At 31.0% G+C, this 20,267-nt stretch overlaps 1 long non-coding RNA gene across 1 annotated transcript in view; it reads right to left on the bottom strand.

Annotated features, from left to right (window-relative positions):
* LOC126885863 (uncharacterized) overlaps nt 1-20,267 on the bottom strand; it is a 50,210-nt gene that overhangs the window by 6,614 nt on the left and 23,329 nt on the right. The gene's annotated exons all lie outside the window — the stretch shown is intronic.

Below are 20,267 nucleotides of genomic sequence, written 5' to 3'. Positions count from 1 at the left end.
AATACCTTTAAAACCTCAAGATTATGCTTCTGCAGTAATGTGAAACCGTAATTTAATAATGTACCTAGTACTGAGTACTTAAGGCACTAGTACACTGTAGAAAACCAAAATAAACATTTTCAAGAATATTTTTCTCAGAACCCTTATTCAAAATTAACATAAAACTGTTTGCATATTAATATCTAACTCTTAAAGAGTACAACAAATATATCTTTTTTCATTTATGCAAGTACATACACTAATATTGGAGAGGGCGCCTAAGTCGAGGCCTCAAAAAAATAGTTCCGATTTCGGACAGTTAATCTCAGGATTTTGATCTCTGAAACAAAAAAATCGTACGGAATTTGAAAAAGGAAGGTTTTTTACGTGACAATTTGCCACAAATTGACCAAAAAATAAAACATAAGTATTTTCTAACCATGAAAAACTGAAAAAAAGGAACGATTTTTTCACAAACATTTTTCAAATTTCCGTAAAAATTTTTTTTGCGGAATTTTTCACAACTGTGTTAAATTGTCACGTAAGAAACCTTCCTTTTTCAAATGCCGTACGATTTTTTTGTTTCAGAGATCACAATCCTGAAATTAACTGTCCGCCATCGTAACTACTTTTTTTCGAGGCCTGGATTTTGGCCCCCTTTACAATATTGTACATGCATAAATGAAAAAAGATATATTTTTATGTACTCTCTAAGAGTTAGATATTAATATGTAAAAAGGTTCATTTTTATTAAAGGTTCTGAGAAAAAAAATCTTGAAAAAATGCTTATTTTTGGTCTTTTAAAGTGCACTAGTACCTTAACAAATATAATTTTATATTAATTGAATGCAACATTAGATTATTTTACTGCAGAGTACAACTGGGATACTATTCTCTATTATAACATGAAATAATACTAAATCTAAAGAGCTCTAAACTAAATTTTATGTAAAATGTTTATTTTAAATATTATGTTTTGATGAGATTAATACTTAACTTGATACCTATTAATAGGTAATAATACTTAAATTAGACAGGCGGCAAGAAAACAGTATTACAATCTTGTTTATTTTACTAGAAATCATTCATTTCCTCTCATAACTGCTCATTGTGCTCATACAAAACTACAACTTGCAAGAAATTTGAAGAAAATAAACAAAACATTCTCATTAAGAGCAAAGTTGTTTGGTTGCAATATGATATCTTTGACCAATAAATTATCTATACTACTACATGGTAAGAATTCTACGTGGCATTGAATATTTTTGTATATTTTACATGTGTGATTATGCAAAATTAACAAATACAGATTAGGCGAATTACCATTATGACGAAATAGCATTAGCAGTATTATGACGAATTTAATCCACATTTAAAAAATGAATTTTCTATTTTAATATTTTGCATAACACCAGCAGAAAAAAAGCTCATTCTGGCGCCCCCCAAAACAGGGGCGCCCGCCTGCAGTGCATCCCTTGCAGGCCCGTTATCGCCGGCCCTGACGTGGACTGCCCATCTTAGTCGCTGTGATTTAATTTCTTGGACAATATCGGTGTCATGGTAGAGTTCTTTTAATTCGTTATTGGTTCTGATCCAATACTGGTTTGTGTTAATGTCGTGGTGAGGTCCGAAAATTGTTCTAAGTATTTTTCGTTAAAAACATCTGAGCTTTTCTTCGTTTGCTTTGGTCATGGTCCACGTTTCGCATCCATATGTTAGTACATGTCTGACGATGGATTTATAGATTTTGGTCTTGGAACTTGTTGTAAATTTTTTATTTTATAAACTTATCCAGTGCGAATAGACAGCGATTTGCCCATTGGATTCTGTCTTTTATTTAACATCGTTGTCAGCTGTGATTACGGCTCCCAGTTACTTAAAACGTTGTACTCTTTCGAAATTGAATGTGTTGACCGTCACATTTTGTTCTATCCTGTCTCATCGTGCTGTTCTCTTTATACACATATATTTCATCTTCTCTTCATTAATCCTCGCCCTGCTTCACTTGTTGCTCCTTCCACCTTGTTAAAAATGTCGATTATTGATAGGATGGAGTCTCCAACGAGATCAATGTCATCTGCGTATGCTAGTAATAGCTTGAGACCTTAAACCGATAGCAGTTCCGTTTTTATTTCGGCCGACCTCATGGCTTTCTCTAATACAAGGTTAAAAAGTAATGGAGATAACGCATCACCTTGTTTGAGTCCACTGTTGATTTCAAAGCTACCAGACAGTTTATTATTTACACGTACTTTAGATATTCCACCCTCCATACAGACTTTGGTCATCCGTATGAGTTTCTTTGGTATTGAGAACTCCGCCATGGCATTCCATACTTGGCTTCTTTCTACGCTATCATATATGCCTGTTGAAAGTCTATGAAGAGATTGTGTATGGGTCTGTTATACTCCTATCCCTTTTCTAGAAGCTGTCTCAGCGTGAATAGTTGATCTATTGTTGATCTGTTTGCTCTATTTGAAAGTACGGTGTGCGGCAAAATAAACAGTAGGTACTGAAATTCGCATGCTTCAAATTTGTGTGTCAGGCGCCGAAACGTATTGACTGGTTTTGTAACGTCGTTATAACCTATATGAATGTCGTGATAATGTTAAGGCGGATCTACATCAATAAATAATTACACTTTTATAAAAAAGAACTTTTTTGTTATTTATAGGAGAGAATATAAAATAATTTAGCGATATTAAATGCTTAAAATTCCAAAAATTACACTGTAATAAAAAAGTACTTTTTATAATATCACGGTTTTGTTATTGTATATTATATGACACAACATGTTTGTAAAGAATAATTAACTTAGAAAATATGAATTTTTAGTAGGTGTATTTTGTTATTTATAATTATGATTCCAAAAATTACACTAGTATAAAATAATACTTTTTATAATACCACGGTTGTTTAAAATTTTATATATAATTTTAAGTATATAAACTTTTAATTATTTATTAAAACAATTAAAAAAAGATACGCAACAGCCGGGTTCCAACTCGGGACCTCTCGATCTGCAGTCTAATGCCACTGAGCCACCATCAAGTTTTATGTAGCAGATATCGATTTATTAACGTACTTTAAAATATCATTGCATTAGTCACATTTTTAAAATAGTTTGAAATTTAAAAAAATCGATTTATCCATACAGTGTGATAGGTTAGTGGGGTAAAGTTCTGTAGATCCGTTATAGTAATAGATAGTAATAAAAGTTAATAACAAAAATTGTAACTTTGATTATAGATTGATAATCAGTAATCGTAAATTGTCAGTTTTAGACAATTCAGTCATGGCTTACTTAAAATTTGGAAAGATTTAGACCCGTAATTATTCATAATTTTGCTCTGAAAAATGAAAATATCTCGAAAACTAATAAATTTACACATAGGCAATGTTAGGTATATAAAAATTAAAGTATGGTAATGGTACTTTTCGATGATATAAAATACAGGGTGTTCTATTTAACATTACTGAGAAAATAATTTACTTGCACTTTGACTCACCCTGTATTCAATATAAAGAAAATTAGCAATATCAATCATTTACGAAAATTTTGACAATAAGTAAAACAATATGACGTCAATAAACCATTGCCCTTGTGCTTACTTTTATTTATACAGGGAGTTGAGCTTGTTACGATTTTCATATAAAATTGGTTATAACTTTGTAAATACCCTGTATAAAATACCAAACCTTTATATTTTTATAATGGAATATAAAGTTTATGGAGTTCGAATATAAAATAAAATACAGGGTGTACTATTAAAAAAAACATAAGTTTGGTCTGCCACTATGTTATCGACCACCCTGTAATATTCTAACTAATTTTTTATTGTGCAGCTCAAATTTCGCTACAATTTTTGATATTAAGTTTTATCGCTATACATTACTATAACGGATCTACGGAGCTTTACCCCACTAATTAATCACACTGTATAATAGCAGTTAAATATTGCATTGTTAGCTAGTTCTGAGCTTTTCTGAAAATTTCAGGTGCCTAGGTAGCCTAGAACTATTTTTAAAATGGATTACAAAATTTGCGAAGTCCGTGACACCAACCAAGCCAAGTATATAAAAAGGTTTTAATAATATTCAATAGTTTTCACAAATAAAATATGAAATTAATATGACATATAAAGTAACGCCATCTATTAAAAGTAAACATCAACCGAGTAAACTAGTAGCGTCATCTTTTGTATAAAGCCGCGGCGAATTAACAAGAACCAACACTGCGGTTTCTGTCGTTGTAATATGGTCTTTCAACCAATTATGAGATATATCAGATTTTTATCAACATCCTAAGTGCTCTTAACTTTGTTGCAAATACACGCTAAACACAGTTACTCGAAATAATATATAGTGTAGTTTAAACTCCGAGGTCCAGATTATAATTCCAAACATTACACTAGTATAAAAAAGTGCTTTTTATAATACCACGGTTATTTAAAATGCCATATATAATAATTAACTTATAAACTATGAATTTTAAGTATATTAACTTTTAATTATGTATTAAAAAAATTTAAAAAAAGGTAAGCGAGAGGTAGGATTTGAACTCAGGACCAGTATATCTCCGGCCCAACGTTCTACCACTGAGCTATCAGGACTCGATGTATAATGTTACGTTAAAATGGAATTTAAATGTCATAGAATTAGTCAAATTTTTAAAATAGTTTGGAATTTAAAAAAATTCATTTATCCATACAATAGCAGGTAATGGTTTTTCAACCAATTATGGGATATATCAGATTTTTATTAACATCCTAAGTGCTCTTAACTTTATTGCAAACACACGTTAAACACAGTTACTCGAAATAACATAGTGTAGTTGTTTACCTCCGAGTTCAAGATTATTTTCCAAGAATTACACTAGTATAAAAAAGTACTTTTTATAATACCACGGTTGTTTACAATGGCATAATATAATAATTAACTTATAAAATATGAATTTTAAGTAAAAAAGTACTTTTTATAATACCACGGTTGTTTACAATGGCATAATATAATAATTAACTTATAAAATATGAATTTTAAGTATATTAAGTTTTAATTATGTATTAAAAAAAATAAAAAAGGTAAGCGAGAGGTAGGATTTGAACTCAGGACCAGTAGATCTCCGATCTAATGCTTTACCACAGAGCTATCGGCCCTCGACGAGTTAACGTACGTTAAAATGGAATTCAAATGTCATAGTTAATATAAAATGTCATAAAAATCACATTTTTAAAACAGTTTGAAATTTAAAAAAGTTTATTATAACATTTATCCATACAATAGCAGTTAAATATTGCATTGTTAGTCAGCTCTTAGCTATCCTGAAAATTTCAAGTACCTAGTTAGTCTAGAACTATTGTTAAAATGGATTACAAAATTTGCGGAGTCCGTGACACCAACCAAGCCAAGTATATAAAAAGGTTTTAAAATTTGTGTGTGTGTTGTAGTTTAAAATACAGAAAAAATATTTGCGGCACAAATTTCAATCTGGTCAAGTATTTTTACGACGTAAATATTTATTTTGTGTGTTGTACCGCCGAATCCACTTAGCGACAAGTGGATAATCCAGTCCACATTAACACTGCTGTGTCAAATACAATGTACAACATAAATGTTTATTGATATGGATCCGCCTTTAGGCTAAGGCTCCACGGGCGAGAAATTCACGCTAGCAGTAGCCGTAAAACGAACTTAAGGTTCCACGGAACGGAATAGGAATAGCCGAACTGAACCGACTACGCACAAGTCCTGTAGTCGGTACAGTTCGGCTATTCCTATTCCGTTCTGCGGAACCTTAAGTTCGTTTTGCGGCTACTGCTAGCGTCAATTTCCAGCCCGTGGAGCCGTAGCCTTAGGTGTTTCAGAATGGTTCTCAGTTTTGCAGAAAATTTTTATGGTGGAGTACCATTTTCGGCCACACGGAATAGGTCACGAAAATGGTCCAAGCTTAAAATTAACAATGGTTTCAGCAGGACAGGACAACCTGTCACACTTCCAGGAAGTCTCTCCGAATACTGCACTATCATTTTGGGAGTTGTCACTAACCAGAATTAACGCCACCAGATGCGTACATATGGGGAATGCTGAAGGAGTCAAAGAGATCCACCGTCTGCCATTTCGGAATTGCGGACTAGAATTAAAGATTTTTTCGTGCCAGAGGCAACGGCGGATCCAGAAATTTACTTTGGGAGGGGAAATTTGCCTTAGGATGGAACTTCAAATGAAAAACCAACCAAAAGACATAAAACAGATACTCAGATTACATAAAAGACATAAATAATAACTTAGGAATTAAGTTCCCTTAATTTTCCTAGCTAGCGTGTTTATTGGGTTGAATTTGTCTTTCTGTGGTTTCGATTTCATGTCAACTAATATATTTTTATGTTTGAATAATTTTGGACCTTGTTAGGGGGGGGGGGAATTTCCTCATTTTCCCTCCCCGTAGATCCGCCACTGGCCCGAGGGCATCTTTAACATTTGTTTTATCGGGAACGTGCGTCGTGGTGAATAATGTTTGCAAGGCTATATCATGTATACTAGATATATAAATAATCTTGTAAATATTCATTTCAGTACATGTAGCTGATCTACAACATATGCTATTAGAATGTCCTTTACATTTTATTGAAATATCAAACTTTTTTGCCAATCTAGTTCAAGTTAATGTACAATTTCCTTTTAATCTTATATACCTTTTACAATCAAACAATCTAGATGTTTATAAAATTTTGTACAACCATGTTAATTGTTTAAAATTAAAGCTCTGAGAAAAAAAGAAAAAAAAATAAAAAAAAAAAAAATAATTAAATAAAATAAAAAGTTACTAAGATCTAAACCTCCGCGAGGTTGAATCGGGTTTAGGTCTTAACGCGATAAAAAAATATACAAAAAAAAAAAAAAAAAAAAAAAAAAAAAAAAAAAAAAAAAAAAAAAAAAAAAACTAAAAAATGTAATAAAAAAAATGTTAAAAAATATAATAAAAAAAATAATAAAAAAACAGAGTAAAAAAAAACAGTAGTACTAATAGTTTTAAATTTAGATACTAAGCATATATTTTGTAAAAGAGAGAATTCAAAACACATTGACTGGCCAGTTGGTTGCTTAAACCAGTGCCAATAAAACATAAACAAACACATTTCAGTACTGTTTATTTTGCCGCATACTGTACATACAAGAAAGTGTGAAATTTGTTATTTCCTTAAATTTAATTTAACTGATATTACATATTATCAGTTTTTTAATAAATTTATAAATACACTCGGATGCAAAAAAGGCAACGGAGAAAATTTTGGTTAAATTCAAAGTATTTATCTTTCATTTATTCAGGTTGTTATTTATCTTTCATATCCGTACGTCATAACGGGGGCTGCCCCCCTAATGTATTTTTTTATTTTTTTGGTCAAACTGTTTTTTCTTAATTTTGTGTGATGTGGAAGGCAAAGGTTAATACAACACTAAAATTTTCACTTTTCTATTAGGCTATTGATTATATTCAAAATAAGATAGCTAAAAGGAACTACAACGTTAACGGGGTTTTATTATTTCATATGGACAATGGACATCTATATATGAAAAAACCGCGGAGTGCTACCATTTAAATGGGTGCGTTTTTGAGAAATGGGTGAATTAGTCCCTGGGCACAGGTTACATTAGGGTGCGTTCTATGTACTTTTGGTACAAACATATCTACATAAAAACTGTTCCTGGTTAAATTTCCTATCTAAATATCACTTTTTAAAGTTAATGATACCTTTTTTTACAAAAATATATTCAAAAGAAAAAGCACAAAGAAACTCAAAGAAAGAAATTTTGTTTTTTGTCCCATAACTTTTGTCCACGAGAATATAGGTATAGACATTGCTTTACAGAAAAAAAACCTACATATTTTTTCTTTAAAATGTTGTTTAGTAGAGGTAATTAGAGTTTATAGTTTTCGAAATATGTTTTTTCAAAGTTTGCAACTCACAGCATTTTTGGGCAATTCTCCTTGTTATTTCGCAAATATTGTTCTGCACCTTTTTTCTACGTAACTTTAGGTATATGCAATGGTACACGTAATAGGAATAGAAATCAATTACCTTTAAAACGGTCTACTGTATAACGTTGTACGACTTTTTTTAAAGAGATTATGGTTTTTCAAGCTTTTATACTGTTAACGATTCTTTATAATATAATTTAAAAATAAAATAATATTATACAAATATATTATATAATATTATATTATATATGGTACATATAATATAATATATTAATATATATTATATAATACCTAATATAAAAAAATATTATTTTTTACATTTTTTACGATTATTTTTGAAATTTCCCATTATAACTTTTTTTTCTTGTACATGAATATACTATATATTGCTCAATAAAGAGAACTTACTTTCTGTTCTTTAAAATGGTGTATCACCTCTATTTAAATATGTAATGGACACCGAGTAATTCTTTGATATTTTTTTACCTGTATTATTTAAAATTATTTCTTTTACAAAAATTACATAAACATTAGTCTTAGAAAACATCACTTTAGTTAAAATTATTTAAAAGTTGACATTTAAAAAATTTTCAAAATCAAAGTCCATTTCTTCGTTAGCATTAGCTTCAATATCTTCCTCTGACACCTCAGTTATCTTAGAGTTCCCACTAATTAGTACCAATGCACATGCACCCTTTGCAGAATATTGAACAACTAATTCCTGTCTTCCTACAACCGCAGTTTTTTGTACATCCTTTGGTACATTTACATGCTATTTTTTCAAGGAAAGCTTGTGGTGCAGGAGCTTTGACAGTAAATATTGGAATTAATCCATATTTTCAAGTTTGCCCGGCCGAGTCAAGTGGATCCAAAGTATTACCTATAAAAAATAAGATTCAATCATAACACACAATCACATAAAAAAGTTATGAGGAATTTAAAAAATAATCCTTAAATCAAAAATCGTTGCAAGTACTTATTACATTTTGAAAAAGCATATCTTATTCAAAAATGATCCTAGAATTTTTTATAATACACAATTTTAAAGTAAACAGAATAAGCTTTCTTCTTTATTATACAGGGTGCGCCAAACCTCTGGTCTTCTTTGATTAGGGCTAAACTATGAGATATACAAAAAAATGTTTATAACAAAACTAATGTGTATCAAAGAGGTCTATAATTTAAAATTATTTTTAATTATACAGGGTGAGTCAGAACGACGGTATGAACCAAAGTTGTATTTTTTTAAATGGAACACCCTGTATATTAAATCATTTTTGAATATATTATTTAAAAATATGAAAAATTTGTATAAGGTCTTATAGGCCTAAAGTTAATAATTTTCGAAATATTTACATTTTTATTGAGAAAAATGGTAATATTTATAGGGTTGTGGATTATGTTTCCAAGGAAATAAAAATTTAGGTGATAGGTCAAAGTTTTTAAAATATAGTGTTATTTTTAAATAATTTAATATTTTTTACTTTTAGCCATAAAATATACAGTGTGATCACTATTTGCAAATACAAAATTTTCTCATTTTTTTTAAATGGGACACCCTATATATTAGTTTTGCGTTTTGTAGTAAATATTACAACCTTTCTTTTGGTATAAGGTTGTATGTACCTAGCATGTTTCGTTTTGTAGATATTTTAAAAAAACTATAGATTTTACGTGTTTGCGGATTTTTTATTTAAATTTTTTTTTGCAAAAAAAATAATTATAATCTGGTTTTAGAAACATACACTAAAATATAAAATATGAAAATAAAAACGTAATTAAAGATTAAAATAAATCGTATGCTAGTACAACTCAATTGAATTTAATAACTTTAAATTATTTTACAAAAAATATTTTACCATATTAATGAATGCATAAAATAGTTACTAAATTAAATAAACAACCAAATTTTAAATCAACCATAGTAATTTTTCTACTACAGCAACTTTCCCGTACCAAATTAATTGTTAGTTAAATTGTATTTAGTTAAACTTTTAAATTTACTTACATACATCTTGAGAGTATAAAAATTATTATAAAGTATGCTTTGAAACAAATGAATGTTAAATGTATCATCCAAATTATTTATTAATATAAATAGTATTTACTGGTGTCACAAAAACTGGTAATACTTTTGTAGTTGAAATTTTTGTAAAAATTTTTTATATTTTAAATTTTAATTTTTTAACCGAAAAATGTTTGGATATGACATTTGTTTTGGGCGAAACCATTAGAAATTATTACCAGCTTTTGTGACACGAGTAGGTACATAGATACTATTTACTTCTTAATATACTTCCATAACGTTCATTTGTTTCAAAGCATACTTTATACGTTCTCAAGATGTAGGTAAATTAAAAAGTTATTAACTGATCTTACTCGTAAATACAATATAACTAACAATTAATTTGGTACAGGAAAGTTGCTGCGGTAGAAGAATTACTACGATTGATTTAAAATTTGGTTGTTTATTTAATTTAGTAACTAATTTATGTATTCATTAATAAGGTAAAATATTTTTTGTAAAATAATTTAAAGTTATTAAATTCAATTGAATTGTACTAGCATACGATTTATTTTAATCTTTAATTACGTTTTTATTTTCATATTTTATATTTTAGTGTATGTTTCTAAAACCAGATTATAATTATTTTTTTTGCAAAAAAATTTTTAAATAAAAAATCCGCAAAAACGTAATATCTATAGTTTTTTTAAAATATCTACAAAACGAAACATGCTAGGTACATACAACCTTATACCAAAAGAAAGGTTGTAATATTTACTACCAAACGCAAAACTAATATACAGGGTGTCCCATTTAAAAAAAATGAGAAAATTTTGTATTTGCAAATAGTGATCACACTGTATATTTTATGGCTAAAAGTAAAAAATATTAAATTATTTAAAAATAACACTATATTTTAAAAACTTTGACCTATCACCTAAATTTTTATTTCCTTGGAAACATAATCCACAACCCTATAAATATTACCATTTTTCTCAATAAAAATGTAAATATTTCGAAAATTATTAACTTTAGGCCTATAAGACCTTATACAAATTTTTCATATTTTTAAATAATATATTCAAAAATGATTTAATATACAGGGTGTTCCATTTAAAAAAATACAACTTTGGTTCATACCGTCGTTCTGACTCACCCTGTATAATTGAAAATAATTTTAAATTATAGACCTCTTTGATACACATTAGTTTTGTTATAAACATTTTTTTGTATATCTCATAGTTTAGCCGTAATCAAAGAAGACCAGAGGTTTGGCGCACCCTGTATAATATATACCTAAATGTAGAAAAAAAAAATTATAATGGGAAATTTAAAAAATAATCGTAAAAAATATAAAAACTCGTTAAAAGTATAAAGTCTTGAAAGAGATAACTTCTTTAAAAGAAGTCGTACAACATTATACATTAGCACATTTTAAAGGTAATTGATTTCTATTCCTTTTACATGTACCATCTTCTATGCCTAAGTTACGTAGAAAAAAGTTACAGGACAATATTTGCGAAATAACAAGGAAAATTGCCCAAAATTGCTGTGAGTGGCAAACTTTGAAAAATCATATTTCGAAAACTGTAAAACCTAATGACCTCTACCAAACATAATTTTAAAGACAGAACATGTAAGTTTTTTTTCTGTAAAGCAATGTCTATACCTATATCCACATGGACAAAAGTTATGGGACAAAAAACAAAATTTCTTTCTTTTGTGTCTCTTTGTGCTTTTTCTTTTGAACATATTTTTGTAAAAAAAAGTATCTTTGACTTTAAAAAGTTATATTTAGATAGGAAATTTAACCAGGAACAATTTTTATATAGACGTGTTTGTACCAAAAGTGCATAGAACTTACCCTAATGTAACCTGTGCCCAGGGACTAATTCACCCATTTCTCAAAAACGCACCAATGTAAATGGTAGCACTCCGCGGTTTTTTCATATATAGAGATTCATTGACCATATGAAATAATAAAACCCTGTTAACGTTGTAGTTCCTTTCTATAATACATAATCAATAGCCTATATCTTCAACCGTTATTTTTTAATAGCCATCTAAATTTTTATATCTTCTTATATATAAAAATTAATTGCTGTTCGTTAGTCTCGCTAAAACTCGAGAATGGCTGGACCGATTTGGCTAATTTTGATGTTGAATTATTTGTGGAAGTTCAGGGAAGGTTTATACGGTTTTATATTGTCATTTTAGTAGCCACCAAAATTTGTACATATATATATGTATAAAATGCTCTTTTTACAGTATTTGCTACTCCTCCGAAACGACTTGACCGATTTTTATGAAATTTGGCAGGTATATTCGACCGGTCTGGGAGTAGGTTGTCATCTATATTTCATACCCGGACGTCATAAGGGTATTACCCATGACGCCATAACTCTCACAATAGGTTCGTTCCAAGACGACACATTTGTACGATCCCTTGAACCGCCACGAAATCGATTGGACTGTTTTAATGCGCAGAATCGCCCTTGAACGGTTTTCTTTCGATCTCGAACCGATTACCGGTACGTAACCCTCTTGGAACGTATTGGTGTACCATTTCAAGTTCGAGTTGCGCCTGAGCCATTTTCAGTACGAGTACCACTGTACCACTAGTAGTTTGCTAGATGGTTAGAAATTAATATTTCTAACATGTTCATTAAACATCACTTCAGCTTTAAAATCGTCCTCTGAATCGATATCTGACATTAAATTGTTGTCTTCTATGAAAAAAAAAATAATAAATTATCCATATTTATAAGATTAATTTGAAAAAAAAATGAATTAATAATTATTCAAACGGAAATCAAGATTCACAAGTACTAATAGCGTAAATCGTGGATAATTCTATTATTGAATCATCAGCTGATCTCGGCAATGACCAGTAAAAATGAAAACAATCCTAACTGCGCAAGTCAGTACAAATAGTTTCTGCTTGAAGGCATGTATCAAAAGGACCGTTCAGTTACCGATTTCGAAGCGGTACATGGATCGCTTGGAACAACACGGTGTACGATACCAATCATCGTTCATGTTCGCTTGGAACGCATTTTTTATAATGCGCATGACGAGGGAGGTACGAAGGACGGTTTTCATGTCCCTTGGAACGCGCCTAATAATGACGTGAAAAATATGAAATTAAGTAGATAGACTCCTTACTGAATTCCGAGCAGAACCGTACTAAAAATTTTTCTCTAGCTCAATCGGTGTCTGAAATACAATATCTTAAGCCGTAGAAATATTCTGAGAACAGAAGAAGAACGAGCAACAAATTCCATCTAAGAAAAGTGCAACTGTTTAACTTTTGGACTTAAATTGGGCAAAATATAAATTTTTAAATTTATCGAAATTTAAAAAAATAACTCTAAACTGAACTTTTCTGACGAACGGCAAGCAGGAGGAAAGTTCTGAGCACACGAAAAGAACAAGCAGCAAATTATAAAATTTTAACTAACACGTTGACGGACAGAACGTCAATAGACGTCTAATTTCATGACGTGACACAAATGTCGTCTATAGACGACATTTTTAAAATAACGAGTTGTTACAAACAGTCGGTATCAAAAAATGTCACATTACATCTACCGATGCATACCTATTACATGTGAGACGATGTCCATGGTTGTCGTCCATATGGTTGCAAAAAATGTTAAATAACTCGATTGTTTCCATAAATTATAAGCGCCAAAAGAAATTCAGTTATTTCCCTATCTACTTTGCAAAATACAAATAGTGTCACAACACTTGCTTATCGATTTAACGCACTGTCCGTCAACGTGTTAATTTTGTTTAATTTTCCTTAATTCAAGTAGTTTATTTATTTTCGTTTATTTTATTTTATTTCATTCTACAATTCCATTAATTTTTTTATTTTATTAAATTTTATTAGATTTTATTTACTTTTATTATTATTTTTTAAATATATCTATTATTTTTATTTATTTTTTTTAGCTTTATTTTTTTGTATTTAATTTTATGAAATTTTATTTTATTTAATATTTAATTTTAATTTAATTTTATTTTGATTAATCAACACCTGTATAGTTGAACAACCCCGAACCCAATCACAAATACAGGGTTGTTTTGAATGTGGATAAAATAAAGCTGTTATATTCATTATAAGATAAGCAAATTTAAGATTGTAACTGTTGCACTACAAACATTATTTTGTTACTTCTAACTAAACTTTATTACTTCAAACATCATGTGTAATTAATTAAAAATAATAATAAAACCTCATTCACATCGAGCATTTTTTGTTTATTAAGTGTTGTTTGTTAAGTTTGTTATTTTAAGTTTCTTGTATACAAAAGTTTGTTTTTATCTATTGAGGCAATACGAAGTCTGCCGGGTCAGCTAGTTATAATATATCTGCTTGTTCCAACTGCGTCGCTTCAACAGAAACAAAATTAGAAAACTATAGGTTCTTCCAAGTTGTGCGTTACCTTTTTCGCTTTCAAGTGACACAATTATAATATATCTGCTTGTTCCACTCCGTTGCTTCACCAGAAGCGAAGTTAGAAAACTATAAAGTTGTGCGTTACCTTTTTGGCTCTCCGGTAACACAATTATAATCATGATACTATAAATAAAGATTATAATAAATCAGCTGGTTTCAACTCCGTTGCTTCACTAAAAGCGAAGTTAGAAAACTATAGGTTCTTTCAAGTTGTGCGTTACTTTTTTCGCTTTCCGGTGACAATTATAATATGATATCTGCTCGTTCCAACTGCTTTACCAGAAACGAAGTTAGAAAACTATAGGCTTTTCCAAGTTGTTCGTTACCTTTTTCGCTTTCCGGTGACACAATATTATAATATTTCTGCTTGTTCCAACTGCGTTGCTTCACCAGAAACGAAGTTAGAAATCTATAGGTTCTTCCAAGTTGTGTGTTACCTTTTTCGCTTTCCGGTGACACAATTATAATATATCTGCTTGTTCCAACTGCGTTGCTTCACCAGAAACGAAGTGAGAAATCTAGGTTCTTTCAAGTTGTGCGTTACCTTTTTCGCTTTCCGGTGACAATTATAATTTATAATATTATATCTGCTTGTTCCAACTGCGTTGCTTCACCAACAACAAAGTTAAATTTGTAATTTATGAATATTTTTTTATATTGATAACGATTTTCGAAGTGAAAGTCGAAACGTCAAGTAAACTTGATTTCAAACTCGAATTGTGGCTTATGCCCAAATAAAATAGCGCCGGTAAGAAGACAACAATAAAATGACTCTTTTTACATTGGCCCGCATGTATATTTTTTATTTCAGCTTCTATTTCCCTTCAGATACCGGCTTTAAGTTGTTTTTTTAAATGGTCCTTTGCATGATACTATAAATAAAGAGATAGTATTTTCCCGTAGCTCAAATACGTCCGAGTTCGCGCATTGATTACGTTACTGGAGACCGGAAGTTGAATTTGAATTCTTGTTAAAGTTAAATGGGATTTGTATACATTATGTGATGAAATTATCCAATAAGCAAAATAACATTAAACTTTAATGTATTCGACAAGAATTTAGTGTCGAGATTCCAGTCAAAATAACTGTCAAAGATAAAATATAAAATACAACCGCGAACAATTCAAAGTAATCGGACAATACGAATGATTACGAACCATTGCGAACTTGCCGGTCTCCAGTTACGTCACGACTTCCGGATGTGCAATATATTATCTTGTTATTTATCTTGGTATGTTATATATCTTGTTATGTATCATGGTCCTTTGTTGAGGATCCGACAATAATGATTTTTGGACAGCTTGTATATTAGTGCACCTTCCATGGTACAGAGTGGCTAGACTACAATTTTCCAGGGAACATTTACGTTGGAATTTAGGACAATGGAGTAAGGTTCTTTTTACGGATGAGTCGAGATACTATCTTCACTCCTCAGATGGGAGAGAAACAGTATGGCGTCGAACTGGAGAGAGATTTGCTGAGTGCGCTTGCAGTCCCGCGTTAGCCATGGAGGGGTTCGGTGATAGTATGGGCAGGAATATCCCGAGAGGCGCACACTGAAGTGTTGGCTAATGAGTCGATGTTTCGAATCGATGAGTTACACTACACTCTGAATTGGTATTTATTGAGGGTTCGTTGAGTGCACACCGGTATATTGAGGAAATTTTAGCGAATCACGTAGTACCCTTTTCTCAATATATCGGCGATGATTTTCTATTAATGCAAGACAGTGTCGGTTCTAGCCCGGGGCAGGGGGGCAGCGCAACTGCCCGCCCAGCTTTTACAGGACTTTTGTACCATAATCTTTGTTAAGAAGGCACATTATCTTGTTTATTCATCGATTGTGTTCCCTTGTCCCCCCCCCCAGTTTTTTTGGTCTAAAACCGTTACTGATGCAAGTTAATGCACGACCCCACTCTGCAATGTGTGTCACGCAATATTTAGAAGAAGTTGGTAATAATAAAATGAACTGGCCAGCGTGTCCGCCAGATCTGAACCCAATAGAGCACGTTTGGGACATGCTTGGTAGAAATATTAGAGGTCGCGAAGTCGTAGCAGCCTCAATTAACGAACTTCGCTTGGCTCTAGAAGAGGAAGTGCAAAACATCCAGCAAGATGATATTCGCAACCTCATAGACAGCATGAGCCGACGTGTACAGGCAGTTACAGAGGCTAGGGGAGGCAATACCAAGTATTAAGTTATCTTTTAGTAGCTTAACGAAAGGGCCCGCAAGAGGCGCTGAACGAATGAAAGTAAATGCTTGTCCATTAGAATTTCCCGCCAAATGGTGGTCAGTAATCACTACGGTCGCAAGTGGCGCAAGGAACCAAATTTTTAAAGTGAGTTGCCTATCTATTCGTATATACTATATTATTTATCTATGGCTAGACCAGTGATGTGGGAGAGAGACCCTTTAAAATCGCGATGGACTGCATTCCATCGTTGCGTAATTATGCAGATCGCCATGCAAGGTTTTGGGCTTCTTATTTCGTCGAAGCTGACTGGACTATTAAAATACAGGCCTACTACCATAGCCACCTTTACTTAACAAGCCATGAAGAGAAAAAGGCAACATCGCAATTGATGACGTGCGTAGTCCGACTTTCGGACTACCGCTTTTGAAAACACAATTTTAAAGTAGAAATTTTGGTAAAATTTATAGTATTTTTTGAGTCGAACAAGAAAATATTATTAATTAGAAGTTTGTACAAAATAAAATTAAAAGTACTTCCTTGTAAGTAACGTTTATTATACAAAAAAAAACCAATAACAAGAATATACATGGGATTAATTTTTTTCGAATCCTAAGAAAACTAATGAGTATTTTTCAAAAATTTAAACGCAGAATGAAAGATTACGTTAGGACCGAGGGCCGAAAGTCCCTGAAAACTTCTATGTTTATTTTAATAAGTTACAGGGGCGAAAAATTAAGAAAATTTAGTGTGATTTTTAGTTTCAAATATGTCATTCAAAAACAACTTTTCATTCATTCTAAGGGACTTTCGGCCCTCGGTAATAAAGTAATCTTTCATTCAGCGTTTAAATTTTTCAAAAATACTTATTAGTTTTCTCAGGATTCGAAAAAAATGATTGCATTTAAAATACACTGAAAATTTTGACAGGCGTCAAAATTTTGCATTTTGTTCCTTTCCCTTTAAAGTTTTTCTCACTTATTTAGAAACACCCTGAATTGATAAAGAACAAAAATCTAGTTGTTAAAGTAGCTAACTTTTTTTATTATCCAACATAAGCGAATTAATCAAAACAAAACAGAATGTTATTAAGAAAACCAGAGTCTATAGTTGGGTTTTAATATATTATTATTATTATACAAAAAAAACCAATAACAAGAATATGTGTAAAATACTTTATTTTAAATAAATAATATCTTATTTTAAATTATATACAAATATCGCTAGAAATAACTATAACAACAATTTCTCACATGGTTTGATGTGAAGTGTTGGGGTTTAGAGTCGATAACTTTCTTTTTTTGTTATTCCCCTTAGCATTACTTTTCTTTTTATACTTTTTTGAAAATTCATCACTTTGATGGCTGCTATTTTTGTTTTTTGTATAATTATTTAAAACAATATTACACATAATTTTTATAATAGCAGAATAAACTTTGAAGGCATTTTCCTCACATTCACACTCAAATTCAAAATTTAAATGAAAGCCTTCATGTTGAAAACTTTTCATTACCAAACATGATAACAGCTTAGCCAACAGGTTTAGTAAATATAAGACATCAAAAATGACAAAAATTTTAAGTGGACGCATTTCTATATGCACATAAGTTTATATAAAAATATATTATACAGTAATCCCTCATTAACCGCGGACTCATCAACCGCGGTTTCACTTATCCGCGGTTGCGATATCTGTTAAATCTTTAATGAGAATATTTTAGTATTTTTATATATTTTTTATAATTTGACCAGTCGCGTTAAATCACTCATGATACGCCACTGGCGCTTGTTCTTAGTAGTAAGACTACGGCAATTAGTTTATATTCTGAAGGTTTAAAATACCGGCGAACGTAGACGTTGATCTCAGCGTCTTTATTTTTGCTGATATAATAATACTATTTCAGAGATATGCAATTTCATCATATTTCTCTCTATGTACATACTAATATACGTATTCAATATTGGGAATATGTATTGGGATTACCTATATATGTCACATTCTTCTTTGGATCGCGGATCCCTCGCCAACCACGGTTTCACCAACCGCACCTTTCTCTTCGGAACGTAACCCCCGCGGTTGAAGAGGGATTACTGTACTATAAAATATATTATATAAAAATATATTATATTGAACTAAAATCATCTTAATACATACCTTTTAATATTCTTTATAATTTGGAGCACGAAATATTGTAAAATATTTGAATATTTGTTTATTATATTTTTTTAAAATATATAAAAATAAAAATATTTTTTTGACCCACCCCGACCCACCCTACTACGCATGCGACAGGACGATGTGACACGTGACACCGACACGGGCCGACGGGCGACACGTGAAGTAAAGTACGACTAACCTATAAAATAAAATAATTTAAATTAAATTAATTTCATGCCCCGCTAACTCTAATAAAAAAACATGTAATCGTATTTATTTTCCTTCCGTTTAGTCAGAGGCGCTGATGACGGCATTGTGATTGGTGGAACATGACTTTTGACAAATCGTGCGCTATCTGTGAATCTGTGTTCGTGTTCGTTCGTTCGTTGTCGTTCACTTATTTTATATGGTCGGTTATGACAAAGAATACTCCATCCAATTGGATGGTGTATTCCATGCCCCGGAATCTCATATGGAAAAATTGGGGAATTTCCCCCACCACTTCCACACCGCTCAGCTAAATAAAGAGAAACGACAGCCTTTCTCGCTCACGAAGACTTTAACCATAGATAAATAATATATAGTATTACCAGATAGATAGGCAACTCACTGTAAAAATTTGGTTCCTTACGCCATTTGCGAGCGATGTGTTAACTAATCACCATTTGGCGGGAAATTCAAATGGACAAGCATTAATTTTATCCGTTTAGCGCCTCTTGCGGGCAATTTCGTTACTAATTAAAATATCTTGTTATTTTACAAGAAATAATCTCACCTATATTATTAAAATAAAATACCAAAACTTACTAAGCTTGTTAAAGTATTTTATTTAAATAATATCTAAGTAATACTCATAAATTATTCGGAATTCTCAAGTTGCAAAATATGTTATTTTTGCTGTCAAATTTAGTAAGGAAAAGGGATATAAAAAAGTTAGACAATTTTTTTCTGAATATAGGTACGTGTATTTATTCGTTGTTTCAGATAAAACAGTTATGAACTAATTACTATTTACCTATGCATTTTCTAACTTTTCTATGATTTGTACACAACAATAATAAACCATGTTTATTTTTTTTATTAACACAACACCAGTTCTTTCGCAACTAAAACAAAACTACACACTACACTTTATAAACGAAGGATAAGGAACCAACTGAAATTGAAATTACTAAGAATAAATCGTTACAGATAATACAATAAAAACTGTAAACTAATAGACAATAATTGACATCGTCGAGTTAAGCCTCGTTTGATTATTTTATTTGTGACATTCAGGTATGGTGTTTTAACATAAATGATTGGTTAAAGTCTTCGTGAGCGAGAAAGGCTGTCGTTTCTCTTTATTTAGCTGAGCGGTGTGGAAGTGGTGGGGGAAATTCCCCAATTTTTCCATATGAGATTCCGGGGCATGGACTTTAACCAATCATTTATGTTAAAACACCATACCTGAATGTCACAAATAAAATAATCAAACGAGGCTTAACTC

Source organism: Diabrotica virgifera, chromosome 6 (genome assembly GCF_917563875.1).
Source record: "Diabrotica virgifera virgifera chromosome 6, PGI_DIABVI_V3a".
Taxonomy (NCBI): domain Eukaryota; kingdom Metazoa; phylum Arthropoda; class Insecta; order Coleoptera; family Chrysomelidae; genus Diabrotica; species Diabrotica virgifera.
Note: the sequence above shows the minus strand (reverse complement) of the source record. Positions and strands in the feature narration are given on the sequence as shown.